The 10,837-nt window shown below is 33.3% G+C and overlaps 4 non-coding genes across 4 annotated transcripts; 3 read left to right on the top strand and 1 right to left on the bottom strand.

Annotated features, from left to right (window-relative positions):
* Window positions 1-4,550: 4,550 nt before the first annotated feature.
* Trnar-acg (transfer RNA arginine (anticodon ACG)) lies at window positions 4,551-4,623 on the bottom strand. Its single transcript has one exon. It is a non-coding gene; the product is annotated as a tRNA-Arg (tRNA).
* A 356-nt stretch (window positions 4,624-4,979) lies between these two features.
* Trnar-acg (transfer RNA arginine (anticodon ACG)) lies at window positions 4,980-5,052 on the top strand. Its single transcript has one exon. It is a non-coding gene; the product is annotated as a tRNA-Arg (tRNA).
* Window positions 5,053-5,432: 380 nt separating this feature from the next.
* Window positions 5,433-5,505, top strand: Trnar-acg (transfer RNA arginine (anticodon ACG)). Its single transcript has one exon. It is a non-coding gene; the product is annotated as a tRNA-Arg (tRNA).
* A 373-nt stretch (window positions 5,506-5,878) lies between these two features.
* Trnar-acg (transfer RNA arginine (anticodon ACG)) lies at window positions 5,879-5,951 on the top strand. The gene has a single exon. It is a non-coding gene; the product is annotated as a tRNA-Arg (tRNA).
* Window positions 5,952-10,837: the final 4,886 nt, after the last annotated feature.

Here is a 10,837-nt window from a genome sequence, read left to right on the forward strand (position 1 = left end):
CTACCGTACAGATTTGAGTAACCAGGTAGGTTACTACTGCATAGCTAAGTTAACGAATTTTCATCCCAATAAAAGTATCATGAACTATTATTTTGTGAAAAATACGTGTATTAAAGTGGCACAATATTTTAAGTTTAAAAAATGTGATAACAAAATAAATCTTCCTTAAATTATAGTGATATAGTAAATGGGACAATGTTTGTGTATTAGATACAGATATTTGAGTTTCAAATGTATATAAAATTCAAAGTCCTCAAAATTAATAATTTATGGTAAATCGGAGAAATGGCTATAATAATTTAGTGAGAAACGGGAGCAGTTTGTGTTAGGTTTACTACCCACTACCACCTATCCACATGGATTGAAAAAAAGGTATATGTATATACATTATTTTTATATGTCTGAGTACAACACATGAACCTCGATATTGCATTTACTGGCATTTATTATTATAACGAAAGCCGTTCGTGTGGACAACTGGAATGACTGTATGTGGATTCCTTCCTTACGAATTGCGTGCCACGGTAGCCACGACGTGTAAACGTATAGCCTATTAATTGATATAATACTTTATTTTGCAAACTCCGCGAAAGAGAAAAAAAAAACCTTTACTTTATTTACTCTAGTTAAAACTTACGAAGGTACTTAACATCAAAACCAGGGTAGCCTACTTTCTCCCAATGTATCTACCCCTCTGGTTGTTTCTTTTATAACGGTTGTTTGAAAAAGTTGAGTTCATGTCATAAAAAGCGAGAAGAAATCAAGGGTTTGAATACGAGCCTTCAAATCTTTAATTGACAGACATATCGTATTTTCTTAATATACATTCTTTTCAAGAATAATTCTGGCTTACATTTCCAGAATAATCTTGTCCCCAAGGAAGCGAGGGTAGAGAAACGCGAGTCCTGGATAAGCCACGAGCGATGTAAGACAAAGAGACGCTAGAGTCAGCGCCAGTAAGGTGAACTTTGGATGGGATTGTAGCGTCCTTTTGTATTTGCTTAGCCTAAAGTGAGGTACCTCTTGAAGTGATAGGAAAGGTACATACCCTTTGATAAAACATCATAGACATACATTGGCACGCGTGTACACGTGGCATAAGCAAATACTGCCTCTACGACAGGTTAGCGTTAGGTATCAATTTTTTGATGGACAAACTTCTCGTGGTTATACCTTGTTGATAAGACTCTTTTGATCTCACCGCATAGCGTTGAAAATCAAATATGATAAAATCGGTGACACCCAACCTCCATACATAACAACACTGGGCGGAGTTATAGTTCATTCAGCACGCGCCCGCTATAACGCCGCGCGGCGAAGAGTTGAACCCCTGAAATGCACACGCTCCTGGTACACTACCTGCAATGAGGGACGCTACATTTATGCAAATGTAGAACGTTAACTATTAATTATTATTATCATTATTTTAATCGATATACTTTGATGCAGGTATATATTTCTAATGAAACTGAATTGAAATAACACAGAGAACAATTTCAGGTTTCTTTTATTATGGGCCTCTAGAGAGTGTCACTATATAATTGAGTGACGTAAAAAAAAGAGAAAAAGTGACAATTTTGAAATGCTGCTCTCAATGTTGCTGTAACGATTGTGCACGTGAAGAATGAGCTAAACAGAGAATTGAACCTCGAATTTTCTTATTTTTCAAAACCTCTAAATATTTTCATATTAAAGATTATATTATTGCCATATTACTTCATTCATAAAATTTTGGTTGAATTATGTTTGAAATACATACCTTACTGTGATGTATTATTTTTGCAGTGGAGTCCTCCTTGGGAGACCCCGAATAAGGTGACAATTTCTCGCAAAAATGAAGGACAGTATTAATGATGTAGGCCTATGACCATTTCAGGGGACACTCCTAATAAGAAAACACTTTGTTGTGTCCCGAGAATCAAACTGTATTACAATAATAACTAAAACTATAACTATAAAGCAGTACGTGATTTTTATAAAAATAAAATCTTTATTTAAAAATGTGTTCTTTATTTTGTGCCGATTTCAGAAAGTTGTTAATTAGAGTCATTTTCTTTGTGTGGAACTGTTATCAAAATATCTTTATGAAATCGGGAGCTTTTCATAAAATAATATCTGAAGGTCGAGGTTGACAGGGACGTGCGTCAGTCACCTTAGAAATGACGATGCTTCGGGCTCTGTCATTACTAAACTCAGGTTAATTTCAAAACCATTCGTTTCGACAAATTGATGAGTTTAACAAATGACAACGTTTAATCGAACGGTACCTTGTCATTACATATTAGGCTTAAATCATCTTTTAGCGGTTTTTTTTCTTCTAATGTCTCCAATAATAGACAAGAAGCATAAATAAAATTCTATTCAGAAATAGTGTATGTTATTATATATCATTTACATTGAAAAACAGGACGGTAAATTGTTTGATGACATTTTTTTTCCCGGTTTTTTTTTACTTTAAAGATTTATTGTATATTATATTCACCCATCAAAATTCTTATATATTTCTTAAATACTCACTAGTACGGTAATTTATTGAAGTCATAAAGATTTTCTCAAGTATTACATTAACTTTTTAAAAAAGAGTAGGCCATAAGTTTTTCACTTAGCCTCACTTATAAGTGAATGGTGCAAATAAGAATTTCTCTTGATTTAATGTTTTTAGTGTTTTATTGAAACTTCTACTATTAAAACATGAACGGATTGGTTAATGAAACTGCTCTTAAAGTAAGTGGGTTTATACACGGTATGCCTACTATGTAAGAGTTACATACTTCGAGGCTGTGTATTGTCTCTAGACGAGAACAGGCCCAGAAATATCACTGTTGATCATTGTAACGGTAACAATTCATACCAGGGCACAAGCATGTGTTGAGATTCATACTATTATAATATTGCTAATAGTAATAGTCAAATATATCCAACTAGCCTAATTTAAAAGAAGTTGAGGTAGGGGTCAGGTACAATGATTTATGTTTCACGTGGAGGTGACATGAACATCATACGCTAAAAGCAATTGTTTGGCAATAATCATAATAATAATTTTGACGTAGGCCTATGGGGGATTATTGAATAATAGATCGTAAGAATATTACCTACCCAGCTGCAGTGTGACAAAGTTTAGCAAGTGAATTAGTCGAAAGTGTTTGTTTTCGCTAATTAATCACGCTTGTTTTATTCATTTGTTTACGTTATAAGGACTCCTTGACGTTTCGTAAGCGTGGTAGCGGATTTGATTTTTGCGTATGGTCTTGTGTTGCTAGGAGACTTATTATTATTTATTCTGTTATTCATATTACATCACACAGCACTGCACAGCACAAAAGTTTGTGGACAAAAAAAAAAACAACTAAAAAACAATGTACTTTTTATTTTTCTACACTATCAAACCAGATTGACAAAAAAAGTGTGATATACCCAAATATGGAAGTGGTATCCCATTATAGTAGTGATAGGCTTATGACATCGTCATGTACAATATGGACACATCATATATTTGGTTACATAACGTTTAATAAATCGAATTGAGAAAGCCTTGCACATTGATTGTAAGTCTACAATTTAATTAGACATTTTCTGATTTTATGCAGTGTTGATAAACAAAACAAAAAACTATAGGCATACATACGCCTATTGTAAATCGTTTGAAGTTTACTTACGTACTTTTATTTTATTATTTTGTAAGTAGAACAACTTATTGCCAAACATATTTGCGTTTAGGCCTATCGATGTAGAAATAAAATGACCTATTGATGCCTATTGATTTTCTACGAAATTAAAAAAACTATCGACATTAGTTTAAAGAAGTCGACAGGTTGTCGACAAGACGTCACTTATTTTAGTTATAGAAATGTATGTTGGAACCAGATAAATTGATTTAATGTATGATGTATGAAATGTTTAAGTTATAGGTTTCTAACTTTTACAGCATTATTGGTTCATAAACTTTACTTTATGACTGTCGTAAATCTGAGCAAGATCTTTCGCAGCTGCCGCCACGCGAGCGATTATCAATTAGTAGAATTAAGATTAAATATCATTTGTCTTAAATTAATAACCGTTGGGCGTAGATCAAGCGTGAAATATGATTTAGTGGGAGGTTCTTAGATTAACGCTGAACGTGTAATAAAATCGTTTTTGTTTTTATTTTTTAAAAGATTGTGTTACTTTAAATTTGATACATTCATTATTATTCTAGAACCTACTTTTATTTATCTTGTAGAATGTTTCGTCATCATCTTCACATTGAGTTTGACTTTATAGTTAGAGTAGTAGCCTATACCCCACCTTCAGGACCCAACGATGTGACGTCCCTTTTTAATGAGGAATTTCCTGATAACTGGGATTGGCTTTAGTGTTTAAACATAAATGCTCTTGTTCATTTTACTGAATAGGAGTCACAACGGAAAGGTTTACCAATATTGAAATTTGTATAACATATAAGAAAAACTCTTTATTATAGTAATATATTTTCTAATGAAGTAAAAAAGTGAAGTGAAAACATTATTTTAAATAAATAAATTTTGATTAGCACTTTAATCAAGAAAAAATATCGATCCTGCCAGGACTCGAACCTGGAATCCCCTGATTCGTAGTCAGATGCCTTATCCATTGGGCCACAGGACCTGTTATTTCATTATACTATTATTTACTTATTTTTTCTTTTGACTGGATTGCCATTTCAATAACGTATAGTACTGCTTTTCAAAACGGCCCAGTTACACGATTTAGAGTTAAAAGTAATTAAAGTAACGAATGTTAAAACATACATAATGAAAAAGAAAAACTCGAAAATATATAATTGGATAAATATCCAGAAAAAAACAACGGTTTGGAAAACTGTGGAGTTCCTTGGCTAGGTCATGAACTCTGCTTAATCAGACAACGTCTAACCAAACTGTCATGAAATTACTGGTAATTAATTAATAATTAATTTCTTTAAATCCCGTATATTGACATTATAAACCTCACTGAATACAACAGGTCCTGTGGCCCAATGGATAAGGCATCTGACTACGAATCAGGGGATTCCAGGTTCGAGTCCTGGCAGGATCGAATTTTTTTTCTCTAATTATTCCATACCAATAAACTGCATTGGGTATTAATCCAATAATGTGGCAATGGTGTGGACCACACATAATTTTGGGCACCATTGAAGTGCAGTAATCTTCGAGTCTTGCAGTTTCAGCCACAGTTCCTTTTGCGAAAAAATGCCAAAATCTTGCGATCCAGTCAGGACTCGAACCTGAAATTCCATGATTCGTAAATCATATGCATTATTTATTGGGCCAAAATACATCACATCGTGATTAAATTACAGTACGGTAATACAATGAATGCTGACTGTTTCATAATATTAAAAGTTAAACATTAAACACATTTTAAATTGGTAATGTCAATTAATAATTGACATGTGTGTAAATTAACCCACAACAGGTCCTGTGGCCCAATGGATAAGGCATCTGACTACGAATCAGGGGATTCCAGGTTCGAGTCCTGGCAGGATCGATATTTTTTCTTTCTCTAATTTACTGTTAACAATTTGCAAATAAGTATGTATGTTAAAGATTTATTGTCCCCCTAAAAAAATATTTTTTTTAAATTTTTTTGTTGAATATGTTATTTTAATGTCACATAATAGTTATTCACTCTCACAAAATATTGGGTCTGAACAACATTTATTTACCTGAGAAAAATGTAATTTAAAGCAAAAAATGGTCAAATTGTCAGAAAGACAATGAGTTTTTGGGTAATTTAACTGTTTATTTTGTCTTTTTATAGGTGAAATAATTTTGTCCCCCGTTTTTTTTCTTATGGAAGTGAACAACTTCATTAAAACTGCAAAATGGCCTATTCAAAGTGTGTAAATTAACCCACAACAGGTCCTGTGGCCCAATGGATAAGGCATCTGACTACGAATCAGGGGATTCCAGGTTCGAGTCCTGGCAGGATCGATATTTTTTCTTTCTCTAATTTACTGTTAACAATTTGCAAATAAGTATGTATGTTAATGGTATGCTGATGTTTAAAAACCATTGCATTTTTTATTTAATTCAAATACATGAATAATAACAATGGTCTGTACAGACACATGCCTATCGATTTACTTTCACAAACTCTCAGAAGTTATTTATGCATCCCAGAAAAAATACGCGAACAATTTCATATATTTCGATATAAAATATTAAAATGGTTCGGCCTGTGTACAGAGAATAATTACTTATATCGTTCATCTCCCTCTTCCTGTGGTAAACGTCTCATCATAACTAGGCCTACATAATATTATTATAAAATTATTGTTTATAACAACCTAACAACTTAATCTTCAGAGCGCGTGTTGACTTATTAAAGGTGAAATAATAATACTAAGTATTAATCTACTTATTGACTTCTGCAGATCTTTATTTAAATCTAATCTTTTGACGGTAGATTTCTTTGATCAGGCCTGTAGATCATTATCGAAATTATTCATACGTCATTAAAATCCTGTCACGTGTTTTTTTTTAATATTATAATATATTGTATCATTTTATATTCCGGTTTAACTGCGTTCAAAAGTGTAATCATAGGTCTATCTCTAACATCTATCGGAAGACCAGTTTTGTCGTAGTTAACGACTAGTTCGTGTGAACACATGTATTCGTTCTACGACCGGAAAATCAAGTGCGGCAGACACCGATTAGGAGCAGGATTAACACTATACGGCCTATAAAGGTCAGCTCAACGGTTCTAAGCACGTCGTTTAACTCTATAGTATGGAACGCCGTTTACGCAACATTTCGATGATATGAATTTTATGACGCGATATGTGAATGAAATGCATCGATATGAATTAAATGGTGCGATATATGAATGAAATGTTTTGAATTGAATGCTTTGAATTGAATATTTTGAATGAAATGTTTTGAATGAAATGTTTTGAATGAAATGTTTTGAATGAAATGTTTTGAATGAAATGTTTTGAATGAAATGTTTGAATTGAATTGAAAAGTCAAACTATTGGTGGCGTATGTCATTCTCGCTCGCGATTATTTTCTCAACCTCTTAGGCCTAACTGGGTACCCTCATCTCCTTTCTTCCACGCTGCCTTTACAGAGAATCCTAACATACCTGGGTTCGGAAATATGTATTCCAATGTTTCAGGTCTGTTAGGGAGTCTCTCTGTAAAGGATTCATATTGATGACAGCGTTGAAAGGAGATGAGGGTACCCATGAAGTTAGGCCTATTAAGAGGTTGACAAAAAATCGCGAGCGGGAATGACATACGCCGCCAATAGTTTGACTTTTCAATTCAATTCAAACATTTCATTCAAAACATTTAATTCAAAACATTTCATTTCATTCAAAACATTTCATTCAAAACATTTTATTCAAAACATTCAATTCAAAACATTTCATTCAAAACATTTCATTCAAAACATTCAATTCAAAGCATTCAATTCAAAACATTTCATTCATATATCACGCCATTCAATTCATACCGATGCATTTCATTCACATATCGCGTCATAAAATTCATATCATCGAAATGTTGCGTAAACGGCGTTCCATACTATAGTGTACGTGTGGACAAATGTATCGTTCACGACCGGAATATCTAAGCGCGGAAGACACATATTAAGGGGGCGGCATGGTAATAAATACAAGCATGTAGACCTAAATTGAATATATACAAACAATTATACACTAGACCTTGTACTTGTTTGTGTAAATTGAAATTAGTTATGTAAACATACTTATTATAATAAGGCCTCCCGACCAGGATAACTAAGCCCCTTAAAATGATCCCGAAAGATATACAGTACCTCATCAGAGAGTTGTTAGGCCTACATTGTCTACTATACAAATATAGACGATGGATAAGAATATAGACACATCCACAATCAACCAAATCGATTTTATTGTTTAGTGTTTAGTATGTCTACCTTAAAAATTAACGTTATGAATATCACATGTGATGTCCGTATCATAAGATCACGTGACGTTATATTTATCCTATACCCGTATTTTTTACAAAAAACGTGACGTGTGACGCACATAGGCCCCTATGACGTTGTATCATCATGACATATATATAAATGATACTGAACAAGTATTTATAAAAAAAAAGCCAATTTCATGATGGTGACCCAATAATACCCTTTTGTTGTACATCTACATTGTAGGAAAGGTCTACAAATTATCCTCCAATCTAAGTACTAAAATTATAACTATATATTTACTACTACAGTCAACAATTACAACAAACTGCAAAGGGTTGTTTTTGATAACGACCACTTGAGTACGTATAGAAGCATTTTCAGTTTATCACTGTTCGCGTGGCTTCTTGATAAGCCTGACGCTTTCAGTACAATAGGGCAATATCTAATGGTGTTTGCGAACTGACGATGCCGACAAAAGACAAACAAAACGCAAAGACGAACAAAGAGAGACTAAAAAGTCAGGTAATATTATTTATTTAATAATGTTAAACCCTAAATTCCACAAAAGCAGCAGGTAATGTGAAAACCCCCAAATAGGCCTATACATATTGTTTTCTATTTCCAAAAAAACCAACATGACATCACACCGTCAATGATGTCGTCATCATCACCACGCCTGATTCACTATCACTGGTTGCTAGAATAATGGCCACGTGATTACGTGTACTTGGAAGGGCGGTCCAGGACTTTGAAATAGTGGTGGGGTGGGAGGAAGGGCATAATGCTATATCATTTTAATTCTTAAAAATCCGCCTATGTTGCATATTGTCACCCTACCCTAGTATTCCAGGCACCACTTTATAAAGTAAATATTGAACGTATCACATTAATATTCAACAGTTCAACTGCACTTTTTAAATTCCTATAAATTCTCAATTATCTAAAGAGATGTGCCGACTTTTTTATGAATATTCATCGTTTTCCCAGGTCAACATTAATATAAAAAACCCCGAAAAAACGGTATGATCACAGAGAGAAGTATAACAAAGGTTTGAGCCTAGCGAAGTCCTGATTCCTAGGGAACCACGAGTGCATAATATCATAAATCGATAAGACTAGAACACCGGAAATAGTACATCAATAGAAATTGACCTTAACCACAATCATTGACCCCGATGAGGACTAATTATGATGTTGTTGAGCGAGTGTTGTGTAAATCGTGCTAATCCGTAGGTTTGTGTTTAAACCATTCAATACGTCGTAAATGTGCTTTAACCACGGCTTAATTATACTGGCACGTGCGGCGCGTTATTTTTGTAAAATCCTATTTAACAGAGGATGTAACGGCCTGATTAAACCACCGCCTGTAAATTAAGAAAATAAATTCATAACGTAGTTTGTTGATTAAATATTTATCAAAATATGCAATACAGAAGATGATCATTTATGATGATTATCGGAACATCATGTCACTATTAAAGGGTGAAGATCAAACAGGATACTCAAACTATCATTTAAAATGTATTAAATATTAAATCATTTTATTTAAATGTTATGAGTGACTTGGGAAATTATGTTGCAATAATTACAAATCAGTTCCCGAATTATAGTAACTTACTTGCGACTTAAATAAAATTATATATACTAGATGGTACGCTCGCTTCGCTCGCGTACCATCTAGGTCGTGCCCACAGATGGTTCTCGAATACATAATAATTTCAGATGCGATTTCAAATGTACGTACAATAATACATGTCGTTTACAGGAACGAATAAATAGACACTGATTTATGTACTCAACTAAAATTAGCACCCTGAGAATTACTTCCGAAAGAGAAACTTGTCACAAAATGAGACCAATTGTTTAAGTCAAATTTAAACAAACTTAATTTGTGTTTTGTATGTAACATTAGGGGTGAGGGATGGGGAAGAGGGTGGGTGCAAAGAGAAACAATTTTTAAATATATTAAATATATTCTTTATCCATTTAGTAACGAAATATTAATTGTTTTCATGTTTTACAAATAATATATCACTAAACACAGTAAAACATTGCTATGTAACACTTTGTTGAAACTATCACCGTCCTAGTCGATTGAAATAGTACAGTACATGTAACGATACATCACTACGACGTGTATGTTTATATAATGTAAAACAATTTGTGAAAACCACCTCTATTCGGGGAAAATCATAAAATCGATTTAATCGTCAATAAAAATTAAATTATCTAACTCAACTTTATTAGTAGGCCTAATGGTTTTCAATTGTTTCTTAGAGCCAATCTTTTCTTACAATATGGTCGCTTAATATCAGTTTGTTGATCAACAAATTTAGCCGCACGCGACATGAATTGTTATAGTAATTCTTCAACGGTTAAACAAGACTAAATAATTGTTCTATCCTCAAGGTTAACTGGTCCTAAATGCCTGTCTCATCGTTTAAGTCCTAGGTCTCTTGGGACGCGGTTCAAAATTGGGCCTCACCTCTACGCAGAAAAAAATCTTATCGGTGCTGTATCTTAAAGGTCCGCTGAATCTTATTTTTCTATATATGTATATGTGTCCTTGGTAGTTTACTGTTGCGGAGATCCAAAGGCAAGGTGCTCACAATAGATACATAATCATTATATAATTGGTTTTGATAAAAAAAAAGTGATTGATGTGGCAGGGTAGCCATGTCGGGAAATGATTACGAAATATGTAATTTGTGTCAAGTTAAAAAATTATGTGGTTATGATAATGATTTTGTGATGATGACGGTGATGATGATGATGATTGAAATATATATTTTGTTGTTTTAAGGGGTAAAGAAATGATGCAAGCTTATTTTTTATTTATTTGTGAAAAACAACACAAATGTTAGTGATAGTGATTGATACGATTCATTGAGGAAGGTGGTGGATGAGAAATTATGATA

The sequence above is a fragment of the Antedon mediterranea genome, chromosome 2 (genome assembly GCF_964355755.1).
Source record: "Antedon mediterranea chromosome 2, ecAntMedi1.1, whole genome shotgun sequence".
NCBI lineage: Eukaryota > Metazoa > Echinodermata > Crinoidea > Comatulida > Antedonidae > Antedon > Antedon mediterranea.